This window comes from Periplaneta americana, chromosome 8 (assembly GCF_040183065.1).
Source record: "Periplaneta americana isolate PAMFEO1 chromosome 8, P.americana_PAMFEO1_priV1, whole genome shotgun sequence".
In the NCBI taxonomy this organism is placed as follows: domain Eukaryota; kingdom Metazoa; phylum Arthropoda; class Insecta; order Blattodea; family Blattidae; genus Periplaneta; species Periplaneta americana.
This window is the reverse complement of record NC_091124.1, coordinates 65335424-65350427: the sequence shown is the minus strand read 5'-3', so window position 1 is coordinate 65350427 and position 15004 is coordinate 65335424. Positions and strand designations below refer to the sequence as shown.

The 15004-nt window shown below is 35.6% G+C and overlaps 1 pseudogene; it reads right to left on the bottom strand.

The window, feature by feature from the left end:
• Nucleotides 1–785: 785 nt before the first annotated feature.
• On the bottom strand, nucleotides 786–2017 carry LOC138704223 (uncharacterized; annotated as a pseudogene).
• Nucleotides 2018–15004: the final 12987 nt, after the last annotated feature.

The window sequence follows — 15004 nt, the reverse complement described above, 5'->3', positions numbered from 1 at the left end:
CATTTTCCAATAGGGACGTCCAAATATCAAAAACGACATATTCATTTCAATATGCATTATGACCGCTGAGTGATCAGAAAAGGCTACAGGAGTGATCTTAATTCGTCGAATGTTTGGAGCTATTGACCGATGGACATAAAAACGATCTAATCTAGCAGCAGAATTACTAGACACATACGTATAACCAACATCATTATGCTTCATTAACCAGGCGTCACTCATTTGTAGTCCTGTCACCAAACGCTGCAGTGTATTGCTGGATCGGTACTCTCCCGTACAATCTTGCGGACGGAGTACACAGTTAAAATCCCCTCCAAACACATAAGCATCATTCAGGGAACGCATGAGATAAGGAACATCCGTTTGAAAAAATTCATTCCTCTCTTGCCGTTTATTGCTACCTGAAGGAGCATAAATATTGACAAAACCATAACCATTCAAACGTCCACAAATACCTCTACCAGAGGGAAGTTGTACAACTGACTGGAAATTAATTCCAGCTCTGGTAATGAGAGCTGTGCCCAACCGAGAAGTACCTAGATTCACATATGATGTATAATTATATAAGGACGAAAAATCTGCAGTGGATACCTCTTGAAGGAAAAGAATATCAACATCATGCTCTACTAAAAAACGTTTCAATGCATAAAGTTTTGTGGGCGAGGAGTTATTATTGAAATTCACAGTGGCAATACTTACTGTGATGGTCATCACGTTAGCCAATAGCAGAACAAACTTCAACAACATGTTGCACAATGCACGACGAGTAATCGTCGGTCAAAGATCTAGTCAACTGGACGTAATAGTGGAAATCCTAGTTTACTGCCTTCTCCTTTGTAAGGGTGCGAACGATGTTTTGGAGAATTACCACTTTTAGCCAATTTCTTTACACCAATCTCTTGTGACGAGGACTTGTTTGTCGATCCAAGATCTTGCTCTTCTTGTTGCATTGCTTCGTTCCAATTCTCTGGAACTGATGCTGTTGCTCACCGAGTTTCTTCAGGATCCTTTGAATCACCTGTAATAACCGGAACAACAACGTCGACAGGATTCTTCTGCCCATTGGCAGAACACTCATCAGTGTCAGAAGATTCCATTGCTTTATACTTTTTCACTGGTTGCTCGTGAAGAATCTCGGATACGTCATCTGCTGAATCTGTTTCCGAGTCACCCTGTTCTATCGTCATAGTCACCGTCTTATCAGCCACTGCACTACTCTTTTGCGTTATTGATTTCTTTTGCAATGAATTACTCTCTTGCACTAATTTTGTATCAGAAATACCAGTAGATGGTTGTTTTTCGGATAAACTATCAGTCCCATTTTCAGATGAAACACTAGTCATAGTAGTAGTTGCCGCTGCTGTAGAAACACTTGGGGAATGGATCAAGTCACTCAGTGTAAGACGTGTTCGAGATTGTATCGTCACAGGTGCTTTTATATTCCTATTAGGACAAGCTTGCCGTATATGAGCTATACTTCCACAAGAAAAACACGTAAGTTCCTGCCCAGGGTAAGTTACATAGGCTTCGTGACCGGCTATGACAATCGACGAAGGTATGACCTTGTTTAGTACCATGTGTGTAATGCGTATACCGGTATAGACATTATATCAAAATTTTGATGACCACTTTTCATTTTCTATATGTTGCACTTTCCCATAGTTCTGTAGCACGTTTCGTATTCTTTCATTGGACACTTCCGGTGGTATGTTGAGCACTCGTACCATAACGACTTCTTCGTCTGCAGGGGTTATGTTGACTGTTACATTATCTCCATTCATAAGTTTAACGGATGATGATCCAGTATGTTGTTGTAGGTAATGTTCGTAACTAATTTTATTTGTAAGTTTAATATACACTGCATTTTGTTTCCCTACTAACTGAATCGCTTGTATTTCCGATCTTTGATACGTAACCCTTCTTCTATCCATCTATGTATGTCAAATGCTGTCGGACGCGTTTCCTCTTTATTAAATATTGCTTTTAAAGTATTTTCCCTTTTAACTGCACTATTCATGATTCACCACAAGGTTTCGAAACAAACGCACAATATAACACTCACGCACGGACTACGTACGACACACGATGTTACCTGCTCGGCTGTCGCCGGCAAACTGTTTCCATTTGGTACCCTGGACGCAAACTTCTGTGTTTATGTTACGGTTATGTTTAATTTTCATTGTGAATGGGCCTTTAAAATTGGTAGATTCATACATTTTTGTAGCCTATATAAAATGACGTACATTTCTTTAGAAAACGTGTCTGTGTATTCCTGTGTGTGTTTTTGTGTTGTGTGTGTTTTTTGTGTGTGTTGTGTATGTCTTTTCATATGTGTTTTTGTGTGTATTGTGTGTGTTTTTTTGTGTGTATTGTGTGTTTTTGTGTGTATTGTGTATGTTTTTTGTGTGTATTATGTATGTTTTTGTGTGTGTTTTTTTGTGTGTGTTGTGTGTGTTTTTGTGTGTGTTGTATATGTGTTTTTTGTGTGTGTTGTGTGTGTTTTTTGTGTGTATTGTGTGTGTTTTGTGTGTGAGTTTTTATATGTGTTGTGTGTGTTTTAGTGTGTGTGTGTGTAGTGTGTGTGTTTTTGTGTGTGTTTTTTGTGTGTTGTCTGTTTTTGTGTGTGTTTTGCGTATTTTTGTGTGTGTTTTGTGTGTGTTTTTTTATGTGTGTTGTCTGTTTTTGTGTGTGTTGTGTGTTTTTGTGTATGTTGTGATTGTTTTGTGTGTGTTTTTTTGTTTGTGTTGTGTGCGTGTTTTCTATGTGTCTGTTGTGTGTGTGTTTTCTATGTGTGTATTGTGTGTGATTTTTGGATGTGTGTATGTTTTTTTCTGTGTGTTGTGTTTGTTTTTTGTGTGTGTATTTTTTGTGTGTGGTGTGTGTGTGTCTTTTGTGTTGTATATGTGTTTTTTTGTGTGTGTTGTGTGTGTTTTTTGTGTGTATTGTGTGTGTTTTGTGTGTGTGTTTTTATATGTGTTGTGTGTGTTTTTGTGTGTGTGTGTAGTGTGTGTGTTTTTGTGTGTTTTTTGTGTGTTGTCTGTTTTTGTGTGTGTTGTGTGTGTGTTTTGCGTATTTTTGTGTGTGTTTTGTGTGTGTTTTTTATGTGTGTTGTCTGTTTTTGTGTGTGTTTTGTGTGTGTTGTGTGTTTTTGTGTATGTTGTGATTGTTTTGTGTGTGTTTTTTTGTTTGTGTTGTGTGCGTGTTTTCTATGTGTCTGTTGTGTGTGTGTTTTCTATGTGTGTATTGTGTGTGATTTTTGGATGTGTGTATGTTTTTTTCTGTGTGTTGTGTTTGTTTTTTGTGTGTGTATTTTTTGTGTGTGGTGTGTGTGTCTTTTGTGTTGTACTTGTTTTTTTCTCCGATATGTTGACATTCAGCTGCTTTCCTTGCTCAGCTGACTTCTGTGGTGAGTTACACCAATCTTTGGACACTTAAAATTAAAATTTTGTAAAAAGAAGTCGAAATTTATCTTGAAAAACACTCGACTTCGAATAAATTCGTGTTAAGAACAAAAATTTCGCGTTATTTCGCGAGTTTGAACATACGATATTTTGACTTGGAAGCGCTTCAAACATAAAATGTTTGCTTTTATCTGTTGAAAAACCGCATTTCACGAATCCGTCGATTATGAACACTATGTACCGGCATCTCTAACTATGATAAATAGCTTAATATTGTTTTATGTTGTTCATTAGTTCAATACGTAAGTTTACTCTGATACCTTCATTCCAGTTTATGTCCGGGGTTATGGGTGTCAAGTGAAAAGAAATTGAGATGAATCAGTGACATAGTTGTTAAATATACAATCCCGGTAAACACTCAATCACATAATAAAGAACCTTTAACTGTTGACTATTAGTTCACATTTATTATTAAGAGAAATGTTATCATCATCATCATCATCATCATCATCATCGTTATGGTTACAATCGTCGTCTTTGAAGACTGAACTCTTTGTCCAGTTGTGGACCATTCTTATGAGAGTTGTACACCAATATTAGATATGGCTAATAAGGTTTAAGACCACTTCTTGAGAAAACATAGGTAAACTGGAGGAAAGTGAATTCACTTGTGAATTGAATTTCCGCATCTCTGCCGGAAATCGAAATTGTGTTTCATGGAGGAGAATCTATCAACTCCACCCATTTAGGGAAACTGTTTTACTAGAGAATTAGAAAAAAACTCCAACAGTTGTAGTACCTTCAGTGCAAACGTAATTTACTCACTACAATTAGCAATTAATTGCCCTAGTTAATTTCATGCTTGCTCCGCTGTGAACTCTCCTGACATTTGCCGACTTGTGTGAACTGCACGTGCTGTGTTGCTGTGGTGTATCTTTGTCACGAGAGGCTGTCGTGACAACAGAAGCCACGGGCAAACTTCTCACCACTATAATTTTCATTTAGCTAAGGTTTCTCACTAAAGGAGCGGCGTTTCCAATCATGGCATATACTGCAAAATGTTTGCTGCTTAAAGTAAGAGGCCAAATTTTGAAAAATAATATAAAATAAAATGTACATTTGGTTTCTGTCCAAATTGTTATGTGAAAAATTCTGCGTCATTTGGCATAAAATGTATTTAAAAAAATCTTATAATATAAATACGTAATTCTTTTTATATGCCAAACAACTTTTCTCCCCTTACTCCTCCTCATTGCATAAAAATATAAAAATCTCTGGAACTATTAGCTACCAAAGGTTCGTTTGGCTTGTTTTGTAGCAGAATGTTTGTTTCATAAGTTGACGGCATTGTCTAAGACTGTAATGGCTGATTTTGTTGCGAATTTTCAAAACAAATTTAATGTTGTATGTTTTTTGAAAATGTAAGTTCTACTAATGTTTACTTTGCCGCTCATTTTCTTGAAAGTTAAAAGTTCACAACATACACAACTTTTCCTCAGAAACTAAGATTGCTAGACGTATGAAATTTACACATCTTATCTATAGTATTACATTTGTTGCTGAGTTCTAGTTTCAGAATAGTTGAATACCGTAAAAACTTTGTTGTACGTGAATAATGTAATTTCATTTTTTTTTTTTTTTTAGGTAGTCGGTTATAAAAAGAAATAAAAATTGGAGATTTATCCTTCGCAGAGGTGAAAAAATTCAGATATCTTGGAGCAACAGTAACAAATATAAATGACACTCGGGAGGAACTTAAATGCAGAATAAATATGGGAAATGCATGTTATTATTTGGTTGAGAAGTTTTTTGTCATCTAGTCTGCTGTCAAAAAATCTGAAAGTTTGAATTTATAAATCAGTTATATTACCGGTTGTTCTTTATTGTTGTGAAACTTGAACTCTCACTTTGGGAGAGGAACAGAGACTAAGGGTGTTTGAGAATAAGGTTCTTAGGAAAATATTTGAAGCTAAGAAGGATGAAGTTACAGTAGAATGGAAAAAGTTACACAACACAGAACTGCACGCATTGTATTCTTCACCTGACATAATTAGGAACATTAAATCCAGATGTTTGAGATGGGCAGGGCATGTAGCACGTATGGGCGAATCCAGAAATGCATATAGTGTGTTAGTTGGGAGACCGGAGGGAAAAAGACCTTTGGAGAGGCCGAGATATAGATGAGAAGATAATATTAAAATGGATTTGAGGAAGGTGGGATATGATGATAGAGAGTGGATTAATCTTGCACAGAATAGGGACCGATGGCAGGCTTATGTGAGGACGGCAATGAACCTGCGGGTTCCTTAAAAGCCGTTTGTAAGCAAGTAAGTAAGTCGGTAAAAAAAGACATAACTTATTATTTTCATAAAGTGCGCTTTCTAAACAATAGGTCAACACTTTTGAGGTAATGTAGAATCAGCAGTAAAGTTTTCATAGAGGTATCTGAAGTTACAATAGTTGAGTGACTCGAGTATTTTCTGAGACAAAGAATGCCATGCTGCGCATGCTCCGAGCCGAAAGAGTTGTTTGGTTCATATGTTGACGAGATATTCGCTTCGCTTTTCTGTTTAAATATTACATTTCTATCCTGGGAAGGAATTAAATCTATAGCCTCTTATTAAATTCGCTACAGATCTCGAAACATTTTCGCCCGCTCAACAATTATGCTCCTCATTGTACTTTAATATGATTAATTTAACATTGGTAATATAGGGCCTTTGAGCTCACCTTAAACTTTTCCACAAGTACTTCGGTTTGCAAAACCATTCATATACAACCGTTACCTCATTAACTACAATATTTTCTTGTGGTTTCTTAAGAGTATTTGTTGAAAATCATTTCATGAAATATTTTTGAGGTCCCTTCAAATGGCAGGACTTCAGCAATTCAGTTAATAAAATTATAATCCTAATCTACTTCTTGCTTCGCAGTATCGACTACTTATACTGTATTTTGTTAATGCTAGACAACTTACTAGTAAGGCTGAAGAAAAGTATTGGTATCAATACTTTCTATATTGTTTACAAAGTGCGTCTCGTTGCAGGATGTCTCTGCTATCTGTAAGGAGCAGAGAAATGAACATTCGACACTCCTCAATAGTAGACCTGCTTAAGTGACTTGAGGTTGTATCAGAATGCCGAAACAAAATTCCAACAAAGAACAGATAATAGGACGACTGAATTCAGAACATGGAGAAAATGTGTTTGACTTAATTGATAATAATGATATTTTTGTAAATTTAATATATGTTCCGAGTTAATTAATTTGAAACACAAGGAGGCTAATTCTGTAAATGTAAATTCTAATACGAGTTCATTTAGCCTATATGGAGCGGACTGTACAAACAGCCGCTACAGTAACTAGTCGAGCGTGCACACAGAGCTCTAAGTACGATGCAGCGTAGCCTGTAACCGATACTTTTTTCTACTCTACTTATTAGATAGTGTCTGTTCATCAATTCCTCTTGATCACACAATGGACGCATGGTTTGGTGCCGATTCGATGCAGGTGATGTGCAAGGCAGTCAGTCCTGTTTTTTGATTAGTCAGACTTCAATTTATTCGAAAAGAATCTGGAATGCATCGTATGGTCTCCTTCCAATCTCATACTGATAAAATTTATTAATAGTTAATTGTGATTATTGCACTTGAACAATCGTATATTTAAAAATACATTGTTATGTTGTGTAACTGCAGGATGTTTGAACCTTCCATGGCTCGGACATCAGCAATTGCGTTTGCTTTTATTTCACAGTACGCGGCAAGTCATTGAAGTGTTAATGAATTTATTCTGAAATGTTGACTCCTGTCGTTTACGGAGACTAAGGCCCGGTTTCTTCAACCTTTGTTAAATTATAACAATGTGTTATTCCATTTTAACTGTAAACTTAACAGTTGAAGCATTTCTCCAACTACTGTTAGTACTAACAGGCTGTTAAAACCCATGTTAATTTAACTGCGCAATTTTATGCAGTTAAATCACTTAACAGTTAGCATAGACGTATTCAATATGGCTGGCGCGTTAGATGCTGAACTTTTATATCTTGATTATCTAGAAAATGATATCCATGAATACATAAACAGAGAGGATGTTTTCAGTGAGTTGACAGAATAGAAGTTCATACAAAGGTTTAGGCTATTTTCTGCCAAGCCTCACTTTTCGCTTTCAACGTAGATCCGTTTGTTTGTTTATTCTCAAAAATTGGTATATACCGCGAAATTATTTACAGCAGAAGACTTCTCTCGAACGAAGAGAAATTAGTCCCCTATTTACTTTTGTTCCAGAGTTTTTCATTTCACAACAGCAATGCCAGTACGCCGCTCCACGTTACTGTGATACAAACGACTGAAAGAAGCATAAATCAAACCTGAGAGAATAGAAAGACTTCCATCCTCTCTGAATCAAACAACTGAAACAAGCGAGAATCGCAATTATTGTCAGAGTTCAGAAAACAGAATTGAGTCTATACTTGGTTTTAGGTTATGGTTAATCCCTAGAATCTATGGTCTTAACAGAGAATTAACAAACAGAATGTTAAAATGTGAAATGTAAAGTTGAAGAAACGCAATATTTTTAACAGCAATTCATATTTTTAACTTACAGTTAATTAACGTTATGTTAGGTGCATTTTTACCGGCCTAAGAGGATGGGGGAAATTAGGAAAGATTGGGAGAATGCTGGTTTGCTGCCGTAAGACAGAAAATTATGGAGAGATAAATGGATGAAAAATATTCAGCATTCGTCAATTTCTGATCAGCTGACAAGATCCACATTTGCTGTTGCTTGGATGACAGAGTTTGAATATATTAATACTACTGCATTGTAGGTACTTTTACAGAAGTAATTTAAGGAGATGAATCAAGAATTAGCATTGCTATCTTCACACTCGAGCGAGTTAGACAAAAATTATACATTGCCTTTAAACGAATTTTAAATATGAGTATTAACGAAACACCAGCAAAGAAAGTTGAAATAATGAACGCTGCATAAGATCGAAGATAAGACGTAAAAACACTTCCCCTGAGAACCCTCTAGAGCAGTCATGACAATTGATGCCCATAGGAGCAAGCGCGCGCTTTAGAACTCAGGAGAGCCTGAGCGCTTTACAGCGGAAAGAAAAGAGACGGACGAAAGAGGTAGTATATGCCGCTTGGTCGAGCTATATTCAGGGATGGCCAGCACTGATTCAATGGATAAAGGGAAGATAACTTATTAAAACTGTATCCATATTCATTTTTAGATTTGTCTGAGAAGTATAAGTGCATTATAAGAATGTAAGTTTTAATTTTAATGCTCATTTTTCACAAGTTTGCTTTTTTATTCAAAAGGAATATTTTCTCAACTTTTTTTGCAGGAAAGTGAAATTTTCAGATATAGGCCTATTTATTTGGTAGCTTTACACAATGTTCTCGTAAATCTAATATACCGTAAATACGTATTACTGAAGTTAGTGTATTGAAAATTTTGAAAATATTTTCATCGAAATTATTTGTAAGGAAATGAATTAACAAAGCAACTGTTCTTACATCATAAGCAAAAGATACGTGCCCATGTGTTGTAAAAATGTCAGCTCTATAGCTTCAGCACATTTCGAGAAAATAATTTAATATTCTGATGATAGGAAGTTGGTCACCAATATTACCTTAAAAGCATAATGCGATAAGAGTTTTGTTATGGAATATTAGTTACAATTAAAACACATACAGGACCTAGGTAACTTTGCTTTGTACTGTAATATTGTTTTCATTAGTTTATTGATTACTTTTATAAGGCTGAAGGTACCGTCAATATCAATTCCAACTTATCATGTCATATTCAGTGTCTTTTTTTTAAGATATCACTTTCTTTATGAATGATGTGTTTCATCCATTTAATACAGTATAGTTGTACTGCTATGGAATTTATGTGAATATTCCTTCTTAACTCTTTATTATGTTATTAACATTTGAAACATAACTGCAATATTAAGAAATTGGTATTAGTACTTCTGTTTGACAAACACTATAGATAATATCAAACAGAAAGAAGACATATAAAAATGACATAAAAATTTCACGTTTCGTCTGAAGTTTGTGCACCACTGTTTTCTTAACCCAACAGGCTGCTTATTCATATACACAACTCTTCCTCTTTCCATACTTAGCGCTTGATGTCCGCGCACGACGTCAAGGTCAGAAAATTGCGCTTGCTTTGACATCACTGCTCTACAGTCTAGATTTTCTTACTTCATTTTTAAAAAGATTCGAGTGACATTAACCAAAAACTTTGTTTCTGATCTCCCATCCTTTCCCTGTCGCGAAGCTCACATTTCAGGTCTCGCCTCTCGATTCGTACAAAGATTAATCTCACAGTCTAGTATATAGTCACGAAGCTTGAGTTGTGAGAGTGCTAGGAACAATAGACTGTGCCGGTACTATTTCGCATTGTCTATAATGAGGCGATATTAGCGATCCTAGTGGTTAGTAACTATCTATGGATGTATATTTACTACGTTTTGAGCTTCGTGACTGTATATACTAGAATGTGGTAATATCACTGCTTTTATGTAGCATTATAATTCTGCTTCTCAAAAGTTTTCTTTGTTGAAGATCTACGAAAATGAAAAATATGAACGCGAAAATTGTTGTACTCTATATTAACGAAAACTCTGATCCCATATAAATCTAATTTGTTGTGCATTTTGAATAATTAGTAGACTTTAATATTCATATAATGGAGACTTTTGCAGAGTTATTTCGAAGTCATTGTACTTACAAATTTACCGCAATAGACGGAATCACAATTTTCACAACACAAAAGTTTCCTCGTTAGAACTAACAGGATGTGGCATTAAGTAATAAATCCAGTCTCTTTACATAATTGTTTACGAACTTTGTGCTCATAAAGCTACACTGAAGAAAATTCGAGAATAATTAGATTCCTATTAAAATTTCGAGCTAAATGCAGCACCTACTTAATTACGAAAGAATGAGAGAAAGTCAATGACTTGCTAATTACTTTCCCAAAGTCAAGTCAGGAATTGTATAGACTGCGAAGCGACTGAAACGCTGTTATTCTAGTATAATAATTCAGTTAATGGCTTACTCGAGGGAATCTTAGCATTAATTCGTGTAGTCAGATACGCGTGAAATAATTATATAAAGGCGAGCAATTCAGGTGTGGATGCGGAGTCTGATTTTTAGATAATACGGGGACTTCTGTACAGCTTCTGCATTGATGCGGTACTCTCATCTAGCGCTCAACGAAGACCAACATGGGGAAATGATACGCACAAATTCTCCATTGTTAAGTCTTTCTTTCTTGTATAACAGGCCGAGACTAAATTAGTGTCAGTGAAAATTGAAGTAGTGATTTTACGGTACCGGTAATATGAAATTTATTCGAAATGTTTTTATACTATACTAAAAGCCAGATTATGAACCGACGAAACAGGAAGTAGTTGGATGGGCGAGAGGAAAGTGCGGGTTAGAGGGGTAGCCTGTGCAGTGATGACACGTTGAGTGTGGGGGATGGAGGGGAGAACGAGAACGGAGCTTTTCATTGGACCTCGCGTGAAAATGTCGTCTGCTAACGAAAATCTGGCAACGGAATCACGGAGACAATGTAGCCAGTTCATTTGCAGTACCACGTTCATTACGAGTCGCATTTCGTACCAGCGTCATTAGCTCGTGCTTTCTTAAAAACAGTAATTTTAATTACTAATATTGTAGATAGTGTTATCGAGAACTATAGACAGTAGTTATTTTAAACATATCGGTGACAAACGCTGAACACGCTTTGAATCTCGCCCCACTATGTGGCAACAGAGCTCAGAAAGAGACCAACAGAACGTTGCTTCCGGTTTAGTCGGTTCATAACCTGGCTTTTAGTATAGGTCATTCGATAAGTAGTGGCAACAATGCTGTAAATCAGTGCTCCTAACGGTGACCATTGAAATCTTGTACTACGTTGAGCAGTGATTGTTTCATAAATTTGCAATATTGAAATTCTCGAAGTGGCCATATTTTGTAAATACAGTAGCTATTTCTGATTTATAGTAAACAATATAATCCTAAAGATACGATACCGTTGCAATTTGAAATATTTTAAAATTGAAGCTTTTAAAAAAGAAATTTGTAAAATTATCCATGATATATAATATTAACAAATGTATTTTTTTTTTTACCTTTTATTTCTGTCGACTATATTCATGTTTTTATTGAATATCACTGACTTCTGTCGAATTGTCAATTTATATTAAATGTGTATTTTTCTCTCCTTTATCTTTCTTCTTTATTCTTGCTCTTGTGTTGTATTTATTTGTTTGAATTAAGTTACTTACTGTATTTAGTAAACTGTCCTTGTAAATATGATGTTATATTATTCACTAAGACCACACCGTACACGAGCCTGGCTCTTACGGTAGTGGCTAGAAACATTTTTGTTTTATAAATTTAATTTGTACTCACTAGTTAGCTAGTTAAATAAATCAATTATAAATAAATTCGGACCCATGTTGATTAGAACTTTTTCACTCAAAATAACCCCAGGAACACGTAAGTAAGCTATGGACATCTCGCTGCAGGACATTCTCTATACCGCAGTGACGTTATTCATTCTAAAGACCGTGATACATACCCAATCTCTATCGAAGGCTGATAAGTCTTTTCTTCCCTGCCAAAAGTCCCAGCAGAATTCGCTGAATTTGCAGCTACATCGGTGTTACTTAAACTTTGATAAAGGACTCGTTAATTTTCAAGCTAAACGGTAAGGACTAGTGGTGAAGAGTTTCCCTTTATTAATCGTTATTTTAGCTTACTGACTTTTCTAGATTTTCTCATTGTACTGATATCATTACCACTGGCCTCTTGTCCTGATCTGTAGATGAACTAATTGTTGTTCAAATAGTCACCATTTACATTTATATTTTTGTATTATACAATCACATGAAAACTGTATACACGCAATTCGAGGCAGATCAGAATTTAAAATACAGTCTGATCCGTTTGGGAGACATAAAATAAAATGAGTATAAAATTTATAATGGAGGTGCCGTAGAATTCATTTCTGTTCCAATGCGATACTGAAGCACAGGAGTTTTGTATCATCATTGTTACCGCATAAGAATCAAAAGTAGTTGCTCAGCAACGACCGAATAAATAAAATGCTTCTTGAATAGATGAGTATTTTCTGACGAAGCAACCTTCTATATTAGTGGACGAGTGAATACCCATAATACAACTATATGGGGATGTGAAAATCCGCATGTCTCATATGAGCTTCAACAGACTAGTCCTAAAGTTAATGTTTGGTGCGCGGTAAGTCGCTATAACCTGTTTGGGCAGTTCATCTTCGCAGAAGAAACAGATCGATCAGAACAGTACATATACATGTTGAAAAACTTTTTCGAACCACATCTACAACATGAAAACAAAATATGTATCGTGTTCCAACAGGGTGGTGCAATTTTGTAACAACTGGTGTGGTCGAGGAGAGCCAATTATGTGGCCTCCAAATTCCCCAGACCTTACACCACCCGATTTCTTTCTCTGGGATTTCGTAAAAGAATGATGTGTATGCAGAACGAACCAGGGATATTCACGATCTGAGAGCAAGGATTTTCTCAGCTTTTGAGAAAGTTATCCCCTGAGATGTAAGATCACACATGGGAGGAATTAGTATCGTGTCCACAATGGTGGGCACGTTGAGGACTAATTTGGACAAAACTCCTATTCTTCTAGAAAACATGTACAAATGATTTGACAATAAATAGCAAGCTTTCATTTCATCAGGTTTTTATTTTATGTCTTCCCAAACGGATCGCCCTGTAAATTTGGTCTGGAATTACTCTCACGAAATGGTTTTTGCAATCATAGAACGACATACAATCTAACATAGAACGACGTAGATACTGTTCGTTCAGTGATGTTTTAGCCAGTGGTAAGGGGTAGTATCTGTACAGATTGAAGTCAGTGAAGCGTATCGGCACACGACACTTACAAATATCCAAGCGCTGTTTCAACACGTTATTTGAAGAACAGGATAGTTAGTATTCTGTTCTTTACTTACTGGTTGAAACCAAGTTTTGTGTTCTGATTAAAGTATAAACCAGTTATAATGTGACGTCTTTGAAATCTCTATCTTGAAGTATTGATATATCGATGCCATGTTATACTTGCAGAAATCATAGTTGCGAGAAAATCTACTTGGTTTAGTAGTTCTGTAGTATGGAAACTCGTACAGTATTCAGTACTTATTGCTTTGCTGGGAAGAGCTCTAAGAATTATTCCGTTCACAGTCGGGAAGATTTAATTTGCATAAAATTCATACTTTCCTTCGAAATATGTCACGACTAAATTAATCGCTTCTACATAGAACTGTTCTTTCATTCTGGGCACACTTTTTGGCTTGGAATATTAAGCCATATTTACCGCAACTATTTTTTTTCAATGTTGAGCACAGTATTCCTGTGCAGATGAGGTTTTTTTTCAAGTGGGTCATAGCACTGTCCTCCTTCTTTCGTAAAATTTTAATACATATTTTGAATGATTCTAACTGAAGTGTGTATTGCTTTACCGCGTCCATTCGGTTACACCCAACGTTCATTTTCATCATCACTATCAATATTTCGAGACACAGACTTCCAAGGATGTCACATGATAACTAGTTCGCACTTCAACTAATCTCAGTACAAAACTTAGTTTCAATTTGTATGCGAAGAATATTTGTATTGTAATTTTTGTATTGGATTTATAGTTAGGTTTTAAACATACTAAACACTTTTTAATCTGTATTCACTCTCAATTTTAATTTTATTTTTGTCTGTATTGGAATCTCCTCCTGAGCACGAGTCTTATTCATTAAGGAGTGTGTTAGTTTGTCTTGCATTGTATTAACTTGTGGTCATTTCAAACTTACTAGCAATAAAATAAATAAATAGAATACTGACTAGCCTCTTCAAATAAAGTGTTGCAACAGCGCTCGGCTTCTTGTAACTGTCGTGAATCGATACGCTTCACTGGCTTCAACCTATATAAATACTACCCCTTTCCGAATGGCTAAACGTCAGTGAACGAACATACTTGTTTGGGTAATTAGAAGTGATTAAACCATGAATGCGTAATGAAAATTTAAAGGAGGACTTCACAGATATAACAAAGCCGGGGAACCAACGAAACACACACCGTATTATTCATTTCCTGACTTCAAGATAAGTTTACAAATGATAAGCGTACATCGGGTCTAAGTGGAGCAAATAATGTCGTCATAATTTAAATTAGGTGAAGGAAGTTTGTAGCAAATGATGCTCTTCATTGCTTGTTTTGGTTAATCAGTATGAATGTTATGGTAAAGAAAACGTGACAATGGCGCTTTTTTGCAGTTATATTTTACATTGAAATATAGTGTAATTTTCCCTGCTTCTCGTATAACTAAAGGAACTCATTTTCCTTAACCCATGAAGTACTTCCTAAAGGGCATGACTGCTACCGGTATGAACATGGATTTGTAAACAATATTTTATATTCTGTTTAAAATTTTGAAGGTTCATACGAGAGAAATGAAACACAATTATGCACTTTATATATATATATATATATATATATATATATATATATATATAT